The sequence below is a fragment of the Bos javanicus genome, chromosome 9 (assembly GCF_032452875.1).
Source record: "Bos javanicus breed banteng chromosome 9, ARS-OSU_banteng_1.0, whole genome shotgun sequence".
Lineage (NCBI taxonomy): Eukaryota > Metazoa > Chordata > Mammalia > Artiodactyla > Bovidae > Bos > Bos javanicus.
This window is the reverse complement of record NC_083876.1, coordinates 37884692-37909096: the sequence shown is the minus strand read 5'-3', so window position 1 is coordinate 37909096 and position 24405 is coordinate 37884692. Positions and strand designations below refer to the sequence as shown.

At 39.0% G+C, this 24405-nt stretch overlaps 1 long non-coding RNA gene across 1 annotated transcript in view; it reads left to right on the top strand.

Moving 5' to 3' along the window:
* Positions 1–322: 322 nt before the first annotated feature.
* The window catches only part of LOC133253830 (uncharacterized), a 321191-nt gene continuing 297108 nt past the window's right edge, over positions 323–24405 (top strand). The window contains exon 1 of the long non-coding RNA XR_009738468.1: positions 323–498. This is a non-coding gene — a long non-coding RNA (uncharacterized LOC133253830). The remainder of the gene's footprint in view (positions 499–24405) is intronic.

The window sequence follows — 24405 nt, the reverse complement described above, 5'->3', positions numbered from 1 at the left end:
AGAGAAAATAGCTAGGATGTAAAATGAGCTAAAGTAGTTGCTTAAACACATCTTAGCAAACTGGTTGTTATAATTTTTCACATTGACCATAAGAGGCGGCTCTCTAATTGAACAGGGTTCAATCAGGAAGGCTCTGTCTGAACAGGCCACCCAAGATGGCCGTTCTCTTGCTTTCTGTACATCTGCTGCTTGACCAGCACCAGCTACGTCTCCATCCTACTCACATGACTGACCTTCCTACATACTTGCCGGCGACCGGTCTGGTAATTGTTCTAACCTTTAGAATAGAGCACCTCCATCTGATAGCTTTTCAAAGGGGCGGTGAGGAGCGTCCCGATTAGTCTCCCTGGTAACCCACTAGCCAACCGGTGGTCAATTCCCCCTATAAATGGTAACTTTCCCCCTCCCCGCCAGAAGCGAAGGTTGCCGCCATGTTCTGCCCTGTCTGCCATCTGCTGCACACAGTGGAGTGTCACTCCAGGAACTTGCTTCAGACGTGTAAGTTCCCCATCCATGAAGCCACTGATGTCTCTTTTGCTGACTCTGGGCTGTTTTTCCTGGTTTTGAAGCTGTGGGGTGCAGCCCAGGCGACCCAGGAAACTCCCGTGAGCACCGAGATATTGGGAAATAAGGATGAGGAATTGGAAAGCTGCGGGGGCATCCACTAGTGTTTGGGGCCTGCAAGTTCCAGAGGCAATCCCAAAAGTTGCAAGGGAATCCCAGGGTGGCTGTCCACTAGTATATGGGGCCCTGGGGTGTCTGTCCTTGATTAGTGGGGAACAAAGAGAGTGCAAAGAGCTCATAGACACCCCTAGGGCTATTGGGGAGATGTTGGCCACTATTACAGGGGGGAAAAGTGGCTGCAGCTGTGGGTTGGCTGTTTTTGTATTAAGGTCATAAGGGCTGAGCTAATAGCTGAAGCAAATGTTGACTTGAATGATGATTTTTTTGTTCTGAAATGAAGCATGTGAATGTGAGTGAATGATAGCTATTATTATTGTCTATTATTGTTATTTGTTTACACTAAATATTTAGAAACTGAAAAAAAAATCCCTGAAAATGTCCTTGATGGGACTCTTCCAATTCTAAAACTGGTTTTTGTATATTCTGTCTTAGAAGTTAGCTTTCTAAAAGGAATTGGTATGCCTTCTCTGGTGCCTTCAAGATGTAAGTGATCTACCTGGGCTCTCAGGAACTTTAACCCCGGAGAATGTAGGCAAAAAAGAGGTCTTTTTAAGCTCTATTAGGACAACTGAGATGGAGAAGGCGATGACACCCCACTCCAGTGTCCTTGCCTGGAGAATCCCAGGGACGGGGGAGCCTGGTGGGCTGCAGTCCATGGGGTCGCACAGAGTCGGACATGACTGAAGTGACTTAGCAGTAGCAGGACAACTGAGAGATCTGTGTCTATATAGGTACATGTATGTCTATGTATATGATGCGTCTCTGCCTCCAGATGGTGTTGCCAAGATTGGTTTGCGGATGAGCTATAATTGGTGTAAAAGAAATTAAGCACTTATAAATTTTCAGAAATAAAAAAGAGATTGGTGAGAGGTTTTAAGAGTTAAGATTATAACCACTTGTAATTCTAATCATTGTAACCAAGTTTCTTTATTGATTACATTGTGATCAGGTGTTTAACTCTGCCTTTTTAAGTCTTGGCATTCATAGAAAATTACTGTTGTACTCTGAAGCTTTTGCAAAAAGTGCTTCATCATTAAGGACATTCGTAGAAAGGACTTTTTTTTCAAGTATGGGTCTCTGATAAATTTTGGATCTGAACTGCTGAACTGGGTAAGAAATTAGAGAATCCTAATGAAAAACCTTTAGTTCAGTTTAGTCATTCAGTCGTGTCTGACTCATTGCAACCTCATGGACTGCTGCACGGCCAGGCTTCCCTATCCATCACTAACTCCTGGAGTTTATTCAAACTCATGTCCATTGAGTTGGTGATGCTATCCAACCATCTCATACTCTGTCATCCCCTTATGCTGGCGCCTTCAATCGTTCCCAGCATCAGGGCTTTTTAAATGAGACAGCTCTTCATATCAGGTGGCCAAAGTATTGGAGTTTAAGCTTCAATATCAGTCCTTCCAATGAATATTCAGGACTGATTTGCTTTAGGATTGACTGGTTGGATCTTCTTGCAGTCCAAGGGATTCTCAGAGTCTTCTGCAACACCACAGTTCAAAAGCATCAATTTTTTCACACTCAGCTTTCTTTATAGTCCAACTCTCCCATCCATACATGACTACTGGAAAAACCATAGCCTTGATTAGATGGACCTTTGTTGGCAAAGTAATGTCTCTGCTTTTTAATATGCTGTCTAGGTTGGTCATAGCTTTCCTTCCAAGGAGTAAGAGTCTTTTAATTTCATGGCTGCAGTCACTGTCTGCAATGATTTTGGAGCCCCCCAAAATAAGGTCAGCCACTGTTTCCACTGTTTCCCCATCTATTTCCCATGAAGTGATGGGCCCAGGTACCATGATCTTCGTTTTCTGAATGTTGAGCTTTAAGCCAACTTTTTTACTCTCCTCTTTCACTTTCATCAAGGAGCTCTTTAGTTCTTCTTCACTTTCTGCCATAAGGGTGATGTCATCTGCATATCTGAGGTTATTGATATTTCTCCTGGCAATCTTGTTTCCAACTTGTGCTTCAACTAGTTCCAGCATTTCTCATGATGTACTCTGCATAGAAGTTAAATAAGCAGGGTCACAGTATACAGCCTCGACATACTCCTTTTCCTATTTGGAACCAGTTTGTTGTTCCATGTCCAGTTCTAACTTGCTTCCTGACCTGCATACAGATTTCTCAGGAGGCAGGGCAGGGGGTCTGATATTCCCATCTCTTGAAGAATTTTCCACAGTTTGTTGTGATCTACACAGTTAAAGGCTTTGGCATAGTCAATAAAGCAGAAATAGATGTTTTTCTGGAACTCTTGCTTTTTCAATGATCCAGCAGATGTTGGCAGTTTGATATCTGGTTCCTCTGCCTTTTCTAAATCCAGCTTGAACATCTGGAAATTCACACTTCACATATTGCTGAAGCCTGGCTTGGAGAATTTTGAGCATTACTTTACTAGCGTGTGAGATGAGTGCAGTTGTGCAGTAGTTTGAGCATTCTTTGGCATTGCCTTTCTTTGGGATTGGAATGAAAACTGACCTTTTCCAGTCCTATGGCCACTGTTGAGTTTTCCAAATTTGCTGGCATATTGAGTGCAGCACTTTAACTGCACCATCTTTCAGGATTTGAAATAGCTTACCTGGAATTCCATCACCTGCACTAGCTTTGTTCATAGTCATTCTTCCTAAGGCCCACTTGACTTCACATTCCAGGCTCTAGGTGAGTGATCACATCATCGTGATTATCTGGGTCGTGAAGATCTTTTTGGACAGTTCTTCTGTGTATCCTTGCCACCTCTTCTTAATATCTTCTGCTTCTGTTAGGTCCATACCATTTCTGTCCTTATTGAACCCATCTTTGCATGAAATGTTCCCTTGGTATCTCTAATTTTCTTGAAGAAATCTCTAGACATCGGAAAACCTTATCACTTCATAAAAAGTTAACAGAAGCATTGGTTACTGAGTGAACTGTGAAAATGATTATAATTTTGTCTGGAATATTACTGGTTTTGAATTGTGTTTGCCAGAAACAAGGGAACTCTTCCCATCAAATTGGTTATTACTTAAAGCAATTTGGTAAACTACACCTGTGGGTAAAACTGAAACATTTTTCTTTTCTCTCTGCCTGGTCCCTCCAGAAATTGGAGACTCCCATTCTGGGCAGCCTCAACAGGTAAATGGGAAAAACTGTCTTCCTGGCATGAGTTGGAATCTCAGTATTTTTGGGACCTCTAGAAGAAAGAAATCCACTGAGGTGGGGTCTGATGGCAAGCATTTAACATGGATTCCCTGGCTTTGGAAATTCAGTCTGAGATTCCTTCTGAGGAGTTCTACCATAGCTAGTCTGGAGGAGCCTATACGGTCAATTGACCAGACTTATTTTGCAAACAAATTTATCTTAATTTGGCTGTGTTTGGTGGAGGGTAATTTTTGAAAGAAAAATACTATGTTTTAGTGGATATTAAATTTGAGTTCCTTTAATGGAAGTCTGTATTTATGAAAGCTCTTGTGTCAGTCATACTTTCATCCTGATGTTCAGGATGAAAAAATTCTCTAGTGAAGTTGTCACAGAGCACAATACTCATGATATGTAACACTTCTTGCTTTAAGTCTACTGCTAAAAACACATGTATAATATTTGTGTAGCAACTTGGTGTAACTGATAAAATGTACATCCTCTGAAATGTTTCCCAATCAGCATACCTCTGAACTTGTTCATGTTATCTGATCACTTTCCCTGCAATGTGTATACCTAGACAGATACAAAGACTGCCTCACCTAAAGGGACATGATCTGCACCTAGGGCTGAAGGCTGCATTTACCCTGGCTTCAAGGTACATGTACTTTGGTCTGTCAAAAGGGTTACAATCAGAGAAATGATGGAAAATTTTTCACATGTGGAGATATGGGAAAATAATTCTGGTTTACCCATGGTTTAGCTTAAACTCTACTGACTAGAGTAGCCTGCTTTGTGGCCTACTGAACATGTATTGTACATCTCCTTTGGCTATTGAGGAGGGGAATTCTAGAAAGTCAAAATGGAGTAGTTGTGATTCAGATTATTAACATGATTTTAGACACATTCCTGTATTACTGAAAACTTGAGTTTTCTGAACTGTGTTGCAGACAGCAGGTGTGGTAGTATCTTGGGATGCTGTTACTGCTTGTATTTTGCTTAATAGTCATGATCTTCCCTATGTTGTGCCTGTTAGATGTCTTACATTTCGTCCCTAGCCTAAGAAGAGGAAATCTATTTGAGGACTGAGTGGCAGCAATGGCCTCACTGTGAAATGAGTCTAATTGCTGGGTCTATAGCAAGATGAAATTAAAAGATGTTTACTCCTTGGAAGGAAAGTTATGACCAAACTAGATAGCATATTAAAAAGCAGAGACATTACTCTGTCAACAAAGGTCCATCTAGTCAAGGCTATGGTTTTTCCAGTGGTCATGTATGGATGTGAGAGTTGGACTATAGAGAAAGCTGATCCCAGAAGAATTGGTGCTTTTGAACTGTGGTGTTGGAGAAGACTCTTGAGAGTACCTTGGACTGCAAGGAGATCCAACCAGTCCATTCTAAAGGAGATCAGTCCTGGCTGTTCATTGGAAGGACTGATGTTGAAGCTGAAACTCCAACACTTTGGCCACCTGATGTGAAGAGCTGACTCATTTGAAAAGACCCTGATGTTAGGAAAGATTGAAGGCAGGAGGAGAAGGGGATGACAGAGGATGAGATGATTGGATCGTATCACCGACTCAATGGACATGAGTTTGAGTGAACTCCAGGAGTTGGTGATGGACAGGGAGGCCTGAAGTGCTGCGGTTCATGGGGTTGCAAAGAGTTGGACATGACTGAGCAACTGAACTGAACTGAGAGCAAGATGGCATGGTTTTCCTCCTCTGGACTTCCATGAAAAATTGACTTGGTTAATGTGACTGTGTGGAGGCAACTGACAGCAGGGGGAAAAACCTCTCACCATCTTCCTGTCCCACACGCCAGTACACCAGAAAGGCCCATGTTGGTGAATATTACTTGTACAACTGATGGCCCATGAGTCCCTGGGGTTATGCTGTGTGGAACGAAATAGGTCAGCTTCTGGACACACGCGTTCAACTTGTGGTATTAACTCTTTTTTTTTTTTTTTTGGAAAGACCTAAAGGTCCATCTAGTCAAGGCTATGGTTTTTCCAGTAGTCATGTATGGATTTGAGAGTTGGTACTATGACTGCTGACTCTTGGCTAGGCCACCAGGATGTTTTAAAGCTGGGACCTTCCTCTTCTCATAGTCATGGCTCTGTAAAAACAAGGAGTGGCCTTACCTTTTTATAACTGGACAGGACACTGCGGCACTGACTTGCTTTCCACTGACCCAATAAGTGCTTGACTCCAAAATTTTCTGACATCCTGGTTAGTGACTGTTCTTAGTAAATGAGTTATCTTACTTTTGATACTCTCTGGCTGCTGCTGTCTGTATTGTATTTGTGGTATCTGGTTGTAGTGACTCCCCTACATATCTGACCTGAGGGATACCACAAAAGAGGGCTGGACCCAGATTATGAGGGTGGTGCAGGGTATGTAGGGGTGGAGTGAATGATCAGGCCATCCAGGATGGCTGTTATCTTGCTTTCTGTATATCCACTGCTCAACCAGCACCTGCTTCACTTCTGTCTACTCACATGGCTGATCTTCCTATATACTTCCCTGAACTCAGCTGGTAATTGTTCTTAGCTTTAGATCAGAACATTTCCCTTTGATAGCTTTTCAAAGGGGCAGTGAGGAGCATGCCCCTCGCTAGTTTCCCTGGTAACCCATCAGCCAATCGGTTGTCAATTCTCCCTTATAACTTCTCCCCCAGCCATATCCTACCTTCTGTCTACCGCACTTAGTGGGATGTTGCTCTGGGACCTTGCTGTAGACATGTAAGCTCCCCATTAATGTCTCTGTCTCTGACTCTGGCCTTTTTGGTCTTGAAGCTGGGCCAGTGGGGTGTAGCTCAACAGGCTCCTTGGAGCTAAATAATTTTCAACTTCGTTAAATGTCTTGTAGACATTTAGTATGTCTAAGGTGCTCTCTACATGATGCATTGCAGGTTGTTCTCTCAGCACGTGTGAAACACTGTTTGCTGGGCCCCACTAAGACACAGGGGGATACATTGGTGAACTAGAGAGCATTTACTGCCCTCCAAGAAAACAGTCCAGTCTCTGGAGTCAAGAGAGGGGTGAGGGCTGAGATACTGCCAAATAGAGAGTGCTGTGGGGTTGTACTGGAAGGGCTTAAAAGGTCATGAAGTCTTTGGTGAGAATGTAAAATCTAAGACAAATAAATTTGTAGGAAGGCCACCAGTTAGCTAATCAAACAGGATGATGATTAAAAGGGCCTGTGATCCAAATTTGTACAAAAGGAGGTAAAACATTCCAAAGTCACTTAGAGACACTTAAGCGATTTGTAAATTTGCGCAGAAGACCGTGAGAGAATGCAATGAGCAAAGCTTACTTATCCCAGTGATTGTGCTGGGGCTCTGTTACACAGGCTTTTGTGCATCACTGCATTTTCCAAGGGTTAGTGAGTCGACTTTTCTTGCTGCAATGAAAAATAAATTCTTGGTGTCACATAACCTATAGAGAAAAACCAAGTAAGTTCACTTGAGAATGCTGTTCAGTTCAGTTGCTCAGCCATGTCTGACTCTTTGCAACCCCATGGACTGCAGCATGCCAGGCCTCCCTGTCCATCACCAACTACTGGAGTTTACTCAAACTCATGTCCATTGAGTTGGTGATACCATCCAACTATCTCATCCTCTGTCATCCCCTTCTCCTCATGCCTTCAATCTTTCCCAGCATCAGGGTCTTTTCAAATAAGTCAGTTCTTCGTATCAGGTGGCCAAAGTATTGGAGTTTCAGTTCATCATCAGTCCTTCCAATCAATATTGAGGACTGATTTCCTTTAGGATGGAAATCAGTTCCTTTCAGTCCAAGGGACTCTCAAGAGTCTTCACCAACACCACAGTTCAAAAGCATCAGTTCTTCAGCGCTCAGCTTTCTTTATAGTCCAACTCTCACGTCCATACACAACTACTAGAAAAACCATAGCTTTGACTAGACAGACTTTTGTTGGCAAATTAATGTCTGTGCTTTTTAATATGCTGTCTAGGTTGGTCATAATTTTTCTTCCAAGGAGTAAGCGTCTTTAAATTTCATGGCTGCAGTCACCATCTGCAGTGATTTTGGAGCCCCTCCAAATAAAGTATGTCACTGTTTCCCCACCTATTTGCCATCAAGTGATGGGACCAGATGCCATGATCTTCGTTTTCTGAATGTTGAGCTTTAAGCCAGCTTTTTCACTTCCCACTTTCACTTTCATCAAGAGGCTCTTTAGTTCTTCACTTTCTGCCATAAGTGTGGTGTCATCTGCATATCTGAGGTTATTGATATTTCTCCCAGCAATCTTGATTCCAGCTTGTGCTTCATCCAGCCCAGTGTTTCTCATGATGTACTCTGCGTAGAAGTTAATAAGTAGGGTGACAATATACAGCCCTGACGTACTCCTTTCCCAATTTGGAACCAGTGTCTTGTCCATGTCCAGTTCTAACTTGCTTCCTGACCTGCATACAGATTTCTCAAGAGGCAGGTCAGGTGTTCTGGTATTCCCATCCCTTTCAGAATTTTCCACAGTTTGTTGTGATCCACACAATCAAAAGCTTTGGCATAGTCAGTAAAGCAGAAATAGATATTTTTCTGGAACACTCTTGCTTTTTTGATAATCCAGCGGATGTTGGCAATTTGATCTCTGGTTCCTCTGCCTTTTCTAAATCTAGCTTGAACATTTGGAAGTTCACAGTTCACGTACTGTTGAAGCCTGGCTTGGATAATTTTGAGCATTACTTTACTAGCGTGTGAGATGAATGCAATTATGTGGTAGTTTGAGCATTCTTTGGCATTGCCTTTCTTAGGGATTGGAATGAAAACTGACCTTTTCCAGTCCTGTGGCCACTGCTGAGTTTTCCAAATTTGCTGGCATATTGAGTGCAGCACTTTCACAGCATCATCTTTTAGGATTTGAAATAGCTCATCTGGAATCCCATCACCTCCACTAGCTTTGTTCAGTGATGCTTCCTAAGGGTCACTTGACTTCACATTCCAGGATGTCTGGCTCTAGGTGACTGATCATACGATTGTGATTATCTGGGTTGGGAAGATCGTTTTTGGACAGTTCTGTGTATCCTTGCCACCTATTCTTAATATTTTGTGCTTCTGTTAGGTCCCTACCATTTCTGTCCTTTATTGAGCCCATGTTTGCATGAAATGTTCCCTTGGTATCTTTAATTGTCTTGAAGGGATCTCTAGTGTTTCCCATTGTATTGTTTTCCTCTATTTCTTTGCACTGATCACTGAGGAAGGCTTTCTTATTTCTCCTTGCTGTTCTTTAAACCCTGAATTCAAATGGGTATATCTTTCCTTTTCTCCTTTGCTTTTTGCTTCTCTTCTTTTCACAGCTATTTGTAAGACCTCCTCAGACAGCCATTTTACTGTTTTGCATTTCTTTTCCTTGGGGATGGTCTTGATCCCCATCTCTTATACAGTGTCACGAACCTCCACCCATAGTTCTTCAGATGCACTATCAGAAATAATCCCTTGAATCTATTTTTCACTTCCACTGTATAATCATAAGGGATTTGATTTAGGTCATACCTGAATCGTCCAGTGTTTTTTCTTACTTTCTTCAATTTAAGTGTGAATTTTGCAATAAGGAGATCATGATCTAAGCCACAGTCATCTCCTGGTCTTGTTTTTGATAACTATATAGAGCTTCTCCATCTTTGGCTGCAAAGAATATAATTGATCTGATTCGGTGTTGGCTATCTGGTGATGTCCATGTGTAGAGTCTGCTCTTGTGTTGTTGGAAGAGGGTGTTTGCTATGACCAGTGCGTTCTCTTGGCAAAACTCTATTAGCCTTTGCCCTGCTTCATTCTGTACTCCAAGGCCAACATGATTTAGGAAAAGCACCTAATTTTGAAAATCTTCCTATTTTATTCATTGGGTGTTGTCTGCTTTCTGCCAGGCACTGTGGTTGATGCTGAATGTAGGGTGGAGTACAAAACAGAATGCACACAGCTGTGGTTTTGAAAGACATTGCTACTGGAAGCATCTTTGACAAGGACTGTGGCATTGTTCTGAGGAGTATTGACACCAGAAGCAGGGCTTTAATGGCAGTAACCAATCAACAAGAATTAGGCAAAAGAGACATTGTAGATGCCAAGTGGTGGCTGTGGCACAAAGCCTGGGACCACATATGATGCCCCTTAAGTGCTTCTCAGAAATATTTTGATTTTGTCATAGATGACTTTGTAATGGAAATGGCTGAAGTTCTTTGTAGGGAGAAACAAGAACAGATGCATTACTGTTGATGTCAAGTTGACTTCACATCCATAGGTGGGTAAGGCCAGGTGGTCCATGGGTTGTTCTTGTGACAGGTTGTGATGAATCCTGTCAGTTTTGTGTACCATGACACCACAGGTGAGGATAGCACTAGCGTCAGGCTTTCCATCATAGGCACACTGGCTGGGTCCTGCTGAAGGTTACCAGTGGAGTAATTTTCCCTGGTGGAGTTGAGTGTTCATCCTCCGGGTTGCAGTAGGTAGACAGCTCCCCTCTAGGGCAGCCAAGAAAGTGAAGCATGGTTGACTCAGCTGATGCATTCATGATTATGAAGTTTTTCATGAGACATTAAAGGTTCATATGCACAATTTTGAAACATTAAAGTGAAATAAGAGTGAACCAGAGTTTGTAAAACATGGAAATGTTCATTATAATATTTGCCTTTATCTTGAAAGTCTAGAAGGAAAGACTGTTTCTAATCTAGAATTTAAAACTTAAAACATATTAAAGTGTGCTGGAGTAGCCCCAGGGGGTATCTTACAAGTTTTACTTTACAAACTTTTAAGAAAAATTATAAGAAAATTTCTGATGAAGTGGGCTATTAGCTTTATTTTACTTGATTGTTTAAATTAAAATCAATTTACTTAGGGGTCTGTTATTTAAAGCCTGTCAGTTTGAGCTTACTTGTCATACATCTTTCTCTCTTTTGCTGAAAAGTTCATTGAAAATAAGTTAATTAATTTTAACAAGTATTGTATGCTTTTAGGAATTGGGGAAAAAACCTATTTAATTAAATGAAAATACTATTATTATTGCACCTGTAATCAATTCAGTAATGGGAAAATGGTGTTTCCTCAAACTCCTGCTGAGATTTGTGCAGGTGTTTTTGTATTTGCTATAAATCTATGCCCACACAAAGTTCACTCTGTTGCAGAAAAATAAATCACCTTATTCAGGTGGCAGTGAACTTTGACTTAGGAATATTTCTCTCTTCTTTTTCCAAAATCAAAGCAACGCCTACGTTTCCATTGCCATATGCTGTCTTTCTCAGCTGTTGAACTGCTTATTATGTATATTGAGTCCTTTTCCTCCTGTTATCTCAGAGACCTGATGTGAACTGGAGTATGGCAATGTTCTCCACCTTATGTAAAACCACCAAATAGGTTGCTTTAGATAGCCAGTGGGGGATGGCTTATTCTGAAGTCAAGATGAGCCATCAAGCAGGCCTTTGGGCCTCTGGGCCTATCTTGCTTTCATAGAATATTTTCATTGAAATAAACTGGGATTTTCCTTTTATAAGGCTTATAATCACTTTGATCTTTGATTAAAAATTCTCTAGTGGGGGGAAATGTTTCTATCTTATGCATATTTATGTAGATATTTTTTCTTTACCTATATCTCTATTGTTTCTTTCCCACAAATTAAGCATTCTAAGGATATGAACACTTGTTTTTCTAACTTGGTGGAGGGAGAGGAGCAGTAAGTGAATGTCTATGATTGTTGTCTCTAAATATTTGGATTTCAGGGTGTGAGAACTAAATTCTGATTTCTTCTTGGGCAGTTATTTGCTTGCAACTTGAGCAAAGCCCTTTGATTTCCTTGATAATTCCAAGCTCCCATTTATAAATTGATGGGATTGGAAAGATACTAAAGGAAAATACAAATATATTTTGAAGTATATTTGAAAGTGTAAAGTGAAAGTATAAAATAATTTATTGAGCTTTGAAAACTTGGAACTATCAAGACTGAGAAACCAGGTAATAAGTAGATAAAATCATTTCCTTTATACCTGGGGATCTGATTACAAAGAAACAAAATAAAGCCTTAACTGAGCAACAACACCTATTTCAACACCCCTCCCCATGGGTGACACCAATTAGGGCTATTCTGTCTATTCTGAAAGCAACATACTGTACTCTTCTGCTACTGGAGTGTTCAAGAGAAACTCTGTAACTGGATCTAGAAACATGGTGAGGTAAAAATGTTAAAAATTAGATATTTAAACATTTTCTTTATCCATTTATCTGTTGATGGATACTTAGGTTGCTCTTTATCTTGGCTATTGTGAATAATGCTACTGTGAACTATGGGGTACATGCAGCTTTTTAAATTGGTGTTAAACATATTATTAATTTTTAATTTTATTATGGAATAACCAGGTGATTTTTTTATTGAGGTACAATTGACAAACAATATTGAATCACTGTGATATACACCTTAAACTAATATAGTGTTTATACAAGTTTCAAAATTGTTACCACAGTATGTCCAGTTACCACTTGTCATCTTACAAAGTTACTGCAATATCATTGACTATATTATCTATATTGTACATTATATCCCTGTGACTTGTTTATTTAGTAACTAGAAGTTTTTGCTTCTTAATTTCCTTTACATACTTTGCCTGTATCTTAGTTTGCCTCCCCTCTGGCAAGCACCAAGTTGTTTTCTGTATCTCTGAGTCTTTTTTTGTTTTGTTTAGTTTGTTCATTTGTTTTGATTTTTAGATTCCGTATATACATGAACTCACACAGTAGTTGTCTTTCTTCTCTGACTTATTTCACTGGTTAATACCTTCTAGGTCCAGCCACATTGTCTCACATGGCATGGTTTCATTTTTTACGACTGAGTAATATTCCATTTTATCCATTCATCTATCGATGGACACAGGTTGTTTCCAAACCTTGGCTCTATTGTAAATGCTGCTCTGAGCATTGGGGTGCAGGTATGTTTTTAAATTCAAAGTGTTTTCATTTTCTTTTGATAAAGACCCAGAGATGGAATCACTAGATCTTACGGTAGTCCTATTTTTAACTTTTTTGAAGAAGCTCCATACTATTTTCCATAATGAATGCACCAATTTACTTTCCAACAAACAGTACATGAGAGTTGTCTTTTCTCCACATCCTCGCCAGCACTGATTTCTTGGTCTTTTTGATAAGTTATTTTGACAGGTGCCAGGTGATATCTCACTGTGGTTTTGATTTGCATTTCCCTAATGATTAGTGATGTTGAGCACCTTTTTCATGTAATTTTTGGCCATCTGCATGTTTTTCTTGGAAAAATGTATATTCAAGTTTTCTGCCCAATTTTTTCATAGGTTTGCTTTTTTGAAAGTAAACTATGTAGTTTATTTATATATTTTTAATATTAAGCCTGTATCAGATATATAATTTATGAATACTCTTCCATTCAGTAGGTTAGGTTGTCTTTTTGTTTTGTTTTCTTGATAGTTTTTCACTGTGCAAAAGTTTTTCAGTTTGATGTAGTTCCATTTAACTTATTTTTGCATTTGTTGCCTTGCCTAAGGATACAGGTCTAAAATATATTGCTAAGATTGAAGTCAAAGAGCTTACTGCCTTTATATTCTTCTAAGGGTTTTATGGTTTCAAGTCTTACATTCAAATCTTTAATCAATTTTGAATGTTTTTTGTATATAGTGTAAGATAGTGGTCCAGTTGCTCATTCTTTTTCATGTAGCTGTCCAGCTTTCCCAGTACTACCTGTTGAAGAGACTACCTTTTTATCACTGTATATTCTTTCATCCTTTCTTGTAAATTGACCATATATACAGTACACACATGGATTTATTTCTAGGCTGTCTATTCTGTTCCATTGACCTATGTGTCTGTTTTCATGCCAGTGCCATACTATTTTGATTACTATGTGTTATTTGCTCAGTTGTGTCCAGCTTTTTGCAACCCCATGGACTGTAGCCTGCCAGGCTTCTCTGTCTTTGGAATTCTCCAGGCAAGGATACTAGAGTGGGTTGCCATTCCCTTCTCCAGGGAATCCTCCCAACCCAGGGATCTAGCCTAGATCTTCTGCATTGCAGGCAGATTCTTTACTGTCTGAGCCTCTAGGGAAACCCGTTTGATTACTGTAGCTTTGTGATAGAGTTTGAAATCAGGGCACATGATACCTCCAGCTTTGTTTTTCTTTCTCAAGACTTTAGATATTTGGGATCTTTTGTGGTTCCATACAAATTTTAAGATTCTTTGTAGTTCTGTGAAAAATGCCGTTGGTATTTTAATAGGAATTGCATTGAATCTCTAGATTGCTTGAGTAGTACGGTCATTATAGCAATATTCTTCCAATCTGTGAGGGTGGTATTTCTTTCCATTTGTTTGTATCAACTTCAATTTCTTTCATCAAGGTATAGATTTCAGTGTAAAGTTCTTTTGCTTCCTTGGTTAAATTTATTCCTAGGTATCTTATTCTTTTCGATACAATTGTAAAAGGGATTGTTTTGTTAATACCTCTTTCGACAGAAATGTAATAGATTTCTGTATATTGATTTTGTGTCCTGTAACTTTACTGAATTAATTTATTGGTTTTAATGTTTTTTTTTTTTTTTTGGTGTGTGTGTGTGTGAAGGGTCTTTAGGGTTTTCTGTATATAGTATCATATTGTCTGCAGTTTGGATGCCTTTTAATTCTTGTCTCATTTCTGTGACTAGAACTTTTAATACCACATTGGGTTGAAAAGAATGAGAGTGAGCATTCTTGTTTTGTTTCTGGTCTTATGAGGAAATACTTTCAGCCTTTCATCATTGAGTATGATGTTAGTTGTAGGTTTGTCATAGGTGGCTTTTATTTTGTTGAGGAATGTTCCCTTTTTACACACTTTAAGAGTTTTTATCAAATAAATGTTGAAATTTGTCAAATAGTGTTTCATTGGGGTGATTATATGATTTTTGCCTTTCATTTTGTTAATGTCATGTATCACATTGATTGATTTGAAAGTGTTGAATCATCCTAGCATCCCTAGAATAAATATTTGATGGTATTATTTGTGAGTATTCCACGTGCCCTTTAGAAAGAAATTGTCACTTGTCTTTTCGAGATGCTAGTTTGATGTATGCCCACTTTAAAAGTCATCATCATATTTATGTCTTCTGTATCTTACTAATTTGTATCCGCTTGAACCATCATTGACTGTGAGAAGTGAATTCAAGTTTCCTATTATTAGTGTATTTCTGTTTCTCCTTGTATTTTTACCCTTTTCTCCTTCATGTATATTAATGCAATGTTATTTGGTACAGATGTATTCATGCTCTTAGATTTTCCTGTGGTTTGAAACTTGAGTCTTATCTTCTTCATCTTGTTTAATGCTTTCCGCCTCAGAAATCAATCTAATCTAATACTAAAATCACAACCTCTGATAGTTACTAACATTTGTCTAGTATGTATTTTCGATTCCTTATTTTTCAATCCTTCTAAGTAACTTCCTTCATTTGCTCTATAATGACATAAGAAATTTATTTCTAAGTAACATTGCTTTGGCTAACTACTTATGTATAACATATAGTTGAGCTTTTTCTTTTACTATCATTTTTTATATAAACAAGTGGCTTGGTTTTAGCTCTGTTATCATAGTTTATGTTATACTATTTTCCTAGCTGGTGTTTGTGGTGGGGGGAATAAATGAAAAAAAAATAACTTTGGAGCTTGTGTTTTTGTCTAATGATTCAGTTAAGTTCAGTTCAGTCACTCAGTCATGTCTCTCTCTCTGTGACCCCAAGAACTGCAGCACACCAGGCCTCACTGTCCATTACCAACTCCCGGAATCCACCCAAACCCATGTCCATTGAGTCAACGATGCCATCCAACCATCTCATCATCTGTCATCCCCTTCTCTTCCTGCCCTCAATTTTTCCCAGCATCAGGGTCTTTTCAAATGAGTCAGCTCTTCGCATCAGATGGCCAAAGTATTGGAGTTTCAGCTTCAACATCAGTCTTTCCAATGAACACCCAGGACTGATCTCCTTTAGGATGGACTGGTTGGATCTCCTTGCAGTCCAAGGGACTCAAGAGTCTTCTCCAACACCATGGTTCAAAAGCATCAATTCTTTGGTGCTCAGCTTTCTTCACAGTCCAACTCTCACATCCATACATGACCACTGGAAAAACCACAGCCTTGACTAGACAGATCTTTGTTGGCAAAGTAATGTCTCTGCTTTTCAATATGCTATCTAGGTTGGTCATAACTTTCCTTCCAAGGTGTCTTTTAATTTCATGGCTGCAATCACCACCCGCAGTGATTTTGGAGCCCAGAAAAATAAAGTCTGACACTGTTTCCACTGTTTCCCCATCTATTTCCCATGAAGTGATGGGACTGGATGCCATGATCTTAGTTTTCTGGATGTTGAGCTTTAAGCCAACTTTTTCACTCTCCTCTTTCACTTTCATCAAGAGGCTTTTTAGTTTCTCTTCACTTTCTGCCATAAGGGTGGTGTCATCTGCATATCTGAGGTTATTGATATTTCTTCCGGCAATCTTGATTCCAGCTTGTGCTTCCTCCAGCCCAGCGTTTCTCACAGTGTACTCTGCATATAAGTTAAATAAGCAGGGTGACAATGTACAGCCTTGACGTACTCCTTTTCCTATTTGGAACCAGTCTGTTGTTTCATATCCATTTCTAACTGTTGCTTCCTGACCTGCATACAGCTTTCTCAAGAGGCAGGTCAGGTGATCTAGTATTCCCATCTCTTGATTATAATGATTTAATTTTTATTTTTAGTCATGTATCTATTGATTTCCTACTGAAATGCTGAACAATGATAAAATTGATATATTTAAAATTTCTTTCTCTTCTCCCTTCCTTTACCCAGACATTTTCATTCATTCATATATTTAACATTTATTTCCTATTTTAAATATAGCTATTGCTTTTTAATAATTCAAATCTATTGATCTTTAATGTACAAGATTAAGGAATCACCATGCTTATTACCTCCTGTGTTCTTGTTCCTTCTCTTTCTGACTTTTGTCAGCTGTTTTATTTCTACTCTGTCAGGGCTTATACTATTTATGTTCTGTTCTATCATCATAATCACCATATTTATTTTGTCTTAATCCTAGAGTTAAGAGATTTCAGAATTCAGTATCACCCCTCTTTACAGTTGTTTATCAGTTTTTCATAGATTGAAGTGTGTTTTTCAGTACTTTCTTAAAGAGGGTTCATGGAATCTATAATCCATGAAAGTGAAAGTCATTCAGTTATGTCCTCTTGTTTGCAACCCCATGGACTCTACAGTCCATGGAATTCTCCAGGACAGAATACTGCAGTGGGTAGCTGTTCCCTTCTCCAGGAGATCTTCCCAACCCAGGGATGGAACCCATGTCTCTCACATTGCAGGCAGATTCTTTCCCAGCTGAGCCATCAGAAGCAATTATCCATGAACACTTACTTATTTAAATATGCTTTTTTTTTTGTCTTTATTTTTAAACAATTTTTCTGGGCATAAAATTCTTAGGTTTTATTTTCTTGTTGACTTTGCAAGACCTTACTCAACTTTCTTTAAAGTTTATATCGGAGAAACTGGACACCAGTCATTCTGGCAGTGTTTTCCCCATACCATAATCTTATGCCTATTCCACCAAAAGATTCTTTTATTATCTGTGACATATAGTAAATATACTAAGATATGTCCTGGTACTGATCATTCTAAATTCCTGGGATATAGTGCCCACTTTAAGCTTTAGATTCAGCTTCTTTTTTTTTTTTTGGAACGTTTTCTTAAAATATATATTTAAATTATTTTGTTCCATTATTTATTTTAGGATTCCAGCTATTAGATTTTTTCTTTTTTGTACTTCTTTGACCTGTAGTTCATGTTTAACTTTTAACTGTATTCCATTTAAAAACCTGACTTCATTTCCTTTTCTTCATTTTACTCAAATCCTGGCCTCTATCTTTTTCTGTGTTGTCAGTAATAACTCTCTTTTTGGTGTAGATTCCAGTGGGGCCTCTTTTCTCTCATGGATTTGTTGTTCTCCTCAAGTTTGTAATGAGTTCAGCCAGGTTACATATTATAGTTTTACATAGTCTCATCATATTTGCCTGATATGTGATAGTTCTATGTTTCTTTTATTATAGAAGTGACTGTTTCAGTAAATTTTTTAAATTTAATTTTATAGTTACATGTGTATGAACAGTATTTTAATTTCTATATTAACATTAGTAACTTTTGAAAGTTAATATTCATTATTTGCTATAAGTATTTTTCTGTTTCTTTTTCTTCTTTTTGGTTTTAGCATTCAGTTTTGGTTCTTATGATCAACCAGTTTGAAATAAGGTTTATACTTCTGTACTAGCTATTTACAAGGATAGGACCATCTCATGGGTAAAAAGAAATTTTATTTACAATAACAGTTATTAGTGCACTATTTTTCAGTTTATTCCTCACTATTGAAGTAAAAGTAGCAGCTATAGGGTTAACATTATTGTATTTTCCTCTCCAATCATTTTTGCAATGTGGACCTTTAGTGTTTTCCTGTTAGGTTTAACTCATAATCTTTTCATAATCAAACCAGATGTTTGGAGGCTCAACAGTAGCTTGCACACTTGTTTTCCATGTGGCCCAAAAAACATTAATTGGTTTTGCATATAACAGTTTTAAAACATGGTTGCACATTCTTTGACACTTCTCTCATCAAGTCTTTAGAGTTTAGGGTTCCCGTTAAGTCTAGTTAGGCTTACGACTGTTTCAACTAATAGAGTACAGTGATAAATGATGCTCTGTGACTTTTGGGGGTAGGTCATAAAAGGTCACTTCTGCTTTGTTTACTAGGACACTTGCTCTGAGAACATTGAAATAAAATGTAAGAAGTCCAAGTATTCTGTGGTCACCAGTGGAGGAACCACATGAGACAGAAGTGTAGACAGTTCCAGTTGACCTCAGTATTTCAGTCCTTCCCACAGGGGCACCAGACAAAAGAGTGAAACTATTTCAGACACTCCAGTCAGCTGATCCACCAGATGGTTACAACCAAATGACCTCTGTCAAATGACCTCTGTGAAGGCCAGATGGAGCAGAAGCATGATTCAGCTGACGATTTGGTCAAATTGTTGCCACAGTTTCGTGAGATACAGTAAAATGGTTGTGGCTTTAAGCTCCTAATCTTATCTGGAGTGAATATCTTTGTGCTCTTGACTTGGAGAAGTGCACTGGGCCTGATTTTTATTAGATGCGTAACTCTAGGTCTCCTTGAACTGTGTTTTTCTTATACTACTTTAGACATTCAGAGCTTCTGGAAGCCACTTTCCTATTATTTGTAGTGAGGTTTTAGCAATCCCATGGTTTTAATAAAAGTGGAGTTTCTCTTTTTTATTCTCATTTTTGCTTTCGGGTTATTGTCAAAGAAGGGAAAATCTACATTTACGCTATGAAGTTGAAACTGAAAGTCTCAAACAACCTATTTTATAGAAAACAGAACTGTGACTGAGAGTTCTAAATAATATGAGGTTTCTAATAGAATTTTTTCTATATACCAGAGCTAATAATGAGAAATCTCAAGTCCAGAATGTGAAGTGACTTTTCTGAAGACATAAAATTAATATTAAATTTGATAAAATGTCCAAATTCTTGATCCTTCTTTGCTTTTGTTCATTATGCTCTAAACACTATAAAATGTCATAGTTGTAAGAATTCCAGATATAGTATTTGGAATTTATAAAAATAATTTGCTTTCTCAAGTATTAAGCCAAAATACAATAGGAAAGGAAATCCTTAGCTCCTGGGAGAGAATAACTTTGCACAGCATATTTATTTTCTCATTTAAGGCAGAAAGGAAGAGGTAAAAGTAGGTATTGCAGTGACTAAATCTAAAAGTGATACAGAGAGAAGCAGAGAAACTGGTCTTGATGGCTTCCTTTTCTTCGAAATAAGATCAAAGTTGTCCATTGGGAGTGGGAGTAAGAAGTGAGACATGAAATAGGGATCTGAAGAGAAAAGTGAATTTAGAGAAGCAGTAGTCCTGGGGTCTGGGAGGGTGATCTGACCAGGAATCTGTGAAGAACCACTGGACACAACCAATGGTTTGGGTGAAACTGAGGATGGATAGTATTGACTAAAAATATAGCCACAACCTGAAAGTAGAGAGTTATTTTATTTGGTGGGAATATTTAAGACTCTGAGCCTGGGAGACAGTGTCTCAGTAGCTCTGAGAAAACTGCTATGAAGAATTGCGAGTGGGAATCAGGCTATATACAGGTTTGCAACAAAGGGAGCAGGCAGTCTGAATATCAAAGATCAGATATCAAGTTAAGAAATTTAGTGTTCTATGTATGTGACGATGCAAGCTTCTGGGCTCACTGAATTCATTCCTTTCATTTGCACCTCAGCTATCTGGGGCCAAATCCTGTTTCCCTGTTCACCTTAGGGAGTGTCAGGTGTGGCAGATGGCTGCTGCTTGTGTTCTTCCTAGCTCCCCAGCAATCATTGTAGGGGGTAGAGGCAGCTGCTGGATTGCAGTTTTGGGAGCCCTCACTCACATTTGGAGGGCAGAAATCGATGATGACTGTGACATTTGTTTATTGATATTGCAGGATATATTTTCATTTCACAGTGGTTACCTGCATTCTGCATCAGCTTTCATATAACTTGAGATCCTGAATTTGCCTTTGAATAATTATATATTTAGATCTAACCCGTTTGTCGCTGAGTCCTGTCAGTTTTACGAATTATTTCTCAAACATTCCTTTGTCATCCTTTTCCAAGGATCTCAAAATAAGAATCCATGTTTGTAGGAATCATTCCGATTATTCCAGTATACATATTGAAAAATGCTTGTGTGTTCCCAGATTATATACCAGTTCAATTTATAATCATACATAAAAGAACAGAAGGACACTCAAATATGCTAAGGCTCAAAGCTATATACCAAATTTTAGTATTTGAGAAGAAAAATTTGAAGTTAGAATTTGAGCAGATCTGTTTGAGGTCCTCTTCTTTCAGTGCTGCTTGCTCCATAGACTATAGTTTAGGGCAAATTACTTAACCTCTCCAGTTACCTAGTCTGAAAAATTAATTGACTCATCTCTTTGTTGTAAAGATGAAATAAAAAATGCATCTAAAATATCTAGCAAGATGCCGAGACCGTAAGATACATATATATGTATATATCTTATATATGAGTCTATATATTTCTTTATATATGTATTTTATCTCTCTCTCTATGTGTATGTATATATATATATATATATAAACAAACATGTATGTGTGTGTATATACATATATATATATATGTTTCAGTTCAGTTGCTCAGTCATGTCAGACTCTTTGTGACCCCATGGACTGCAGCACAGAGAAGGCAATGGCACCCCACTCCAGTACTCTTGCCTGGAAAACCCCATGGACAGAGGAGCCTGGTAGGCTGCAGTCCATGGGTCGCTAAGAGTTGGACATGACTGAGCGACTTCACTTTCACTTTTCACTTTCATGCATTGGAGAAAGAAATGGCAACCCACTCCAGTGTTTTTGCCTGGAGAATCCCAGGGACAAGGAAGCCTGGTGGGCTGCCGTCTATGGGGTCGCACAGAGTCGGACACGACTGAAGTGACTTAGCAGCAGGACTGCAGCACGCCAGGCTTCCCTGTCCATCACCAACTCCTGGAGCTTGCTCAAACTCATGTCCATCGAGGCGGTGATGCCATCCAACCATCTCATCCTTTGTCGTCCCCTTCTCCTCCTGCCTTCAATCTTTCCCAGCATCAGGGTCTTTTCCAATGAGTCAGTTCCTTGCATCAGGTGGCCAAAGTATTGGAGTTTCAGCTTCAGCATCAGTCCTTCCAATGAATATTCAGGACTGATTTCCTTTAGGGTGGACTGGATGGATCTTCTTGCAGTCCAAGGGACTCTCAAGAGTCTTCTCCAACACCAGAGTTCAAAAGCATCAATTCTTCAGTGCTCAGCTTTCTTTAATTTAAACAAAATTATTTTAAATATGACTAAAATAAATACTTCAGTTAACTGAGACATGAAACAAAATTACCAGCTAAAAGAAAGGAAAATTATGGTCTAAAAGGACTTGCAGTGGGTATTGAAACATAAACAAAGAATGAAGGGTAAAAAAGCTAAAATGCAGTTACAAGATAGAAAGCAAACCCTTTTCTGAAGTTACAGATGCAGACATTAGTCTTTCATTGCAACCTTTCATCCTTTTTTTCTGAAAGGTGCAATTATTCCTGTTATTCAACCCTTTTGTCTGACCAAAACAATTTCATTTTCTCCCTATATATTATCATTGAATCGTTGAGGGCTCACTCAGGTGTGTCCAACTCTGTGACCCGGTTGGACTACAGCCTGCCAGGCTCCTCTGTCCATGGAACTTTCCAGAAAGAATGCTGGATTGAGTTGCCATTGCCTACTCCAAGGGGTCTTCCTGACCCAGGGATCCAACTTGTATCTCCTGCATTGGCAGGCAAATTATTTATCACTGAGCCATCTGGGTCCATGTATTATCCATTAGGTGTTCACTATCATGTCTTTTCTATGTTATTGCTTTCCTTATACTTTCTTTTTTTTTTTTTTTTTAATTACCACCTTCTTGGGCCTATGTAAAACTGTTTTACTCTACTGTCTTTCTATCTTGGCCCCTTAGCAAAAATACCAACCTGGATTAATGAATATAGTTATTAATTTCCATTGGTATTTCCAGGAGTTGTAGCTGCATACTACTGGAGAAAATGTATAAACAAACCAACTGATTCCTCTATTAATCTAATTTTATTTAGGTCTTAATGCCTACAAGATACTCTTGTGATACTACTTTAGTCAGCTTCTTTTCCCTTTTGGCACAGAAAGGCACATTTAAACATTTCTCCTCAAGCCTTTGGTTTCATTCATTTCTTATTCTCTCTCAAAAACTTTATTTCTCTCTTACTTCACTTGGGCTTCCCTGTTGGCTCAGATGGTAAAGCATCTGCCTGCAGTGCGGGAGACCCAGGTTCAATCCCTGGGTTGGGAAGATCCCCTGGAGAAGGAAATGGCAACACACTCTAGTACTCTTGCCTGGAAAATTCCACGGACTGAGGAACCTGGTGGGCTACAGTCCATGGGGTCACAAAAAGTCAGACATGACTGAGCGACTTCACTTTCACTTTACTTAGAAAATAGATGAGGACATCCTCATTACACCATAAATATAAATCTTTTGACTTCCACAATTATCCTTTCCTTTCTTGGCCAATTTATAATGATAGAGGTGTTTTTAGAAAATGTACTTTCTAGGGGGGTTCTAATCATCTGCTTCAGGGTCTGTCCCCTTTCTGGTCTCTCATCTAAATTCCTTTCATATCCTTTGAGCTTAAATGTGCCCAACTCTCCCATCTTAAAAGAAACAAACAAAATCTCCACCTTTCCTTGGTAGTGTTTTATTGATTCCATTTCTGAAGTTCACCTTCCTCCTACTCTTCAGTCTGGCTGCTGAATCTGCCATTTTACAGAGACAACTTTAGCCACTGTAACCCCTAAATCCATGTCACCACATCCCCAGGAGTATGGTTGAACATTTTTCATACTAAGTTTCTCAGCAAAATTTAACACAGATAAACAAATATGACTTTCTTCAGTCACCTCTCCCCTTGTAATTCATGTTAGCAAGTTCTGCTGATTTGTCCCTTGCTGACTCATTTTTGATGTATCCTCATTCCTTCAATATTGTAGTTTCTCCAGGCTTGGTCCTAAGCCTTCTGTACCTTTCCATAGGTGATATAATCCATACTCATGGGTTCAGTTATTGATTGTATGCCAATCAATCTCATTTCTTGTTCTCTAGTCCAGGCCTTTCCAACGGCACACTTCATTTGAGTATTCACTGGTTTCTCAGTACAAGTTTTCCAAAGTGGAATTCAGTTTTTCTTTTGCCTTTTCCTGTTCCAGTGTCTGTCATCTCAATAGTGTCACTACTTGTGGCAGGAGGCAAAACTCAAAGATGTCCCCACTCAGGTGTACTGCCTTGTATAATCCCTGGGATTGTGAACATGAGGGCTTGTACTCCCATGGTTGAGTTATGTTATATGGCACAGTTGACTTTAAGTAAAGGAGATTATCCAGATGGACCTAACCTCACTATATGAGCCACTTAAAAGCAGAGAAGAAAGCATGAGAGGGATTTGGCACATCATCATTGGCTTGAAGATAGAGAAGGGCATGTGACAAGGATTGTGGATGTCTTCTAGGAGCTGAGAGCTGCACACAGAACAATGACCAGCCAGGATAAAAGACTTCAGTCTTACAAACTCCAGGAACTGGTTTACCAGTAAGAATGAGCTTAGAAGAGTATAGCCATATACTTCCTCATGGCCCTCAAACAAGAATTCAGCTTAGCCATTACCTTGATTTCAGCTTTGTGATACTTTGAGAAGAGATTACAGCCGTGCCATGCCTGGCTTCTAACCGACAGAACTATGAATGAATAAGTGTATACTGTTTTAAGCCACTAAGTTTTTGGTGATTTGTTGTGCAGCAGTAGAAAAGCAAACAGACACACACACGCACACACACACACACACAACTATTTGAGTCTTGAGGGTCAAAGAATTCCAGAAATCATTTTTATTTCCTCTAACTTGACATGGGTTTGATGCCTGGGTCCAGAAGATCCCCTGGAGGAGGGTATGGGAA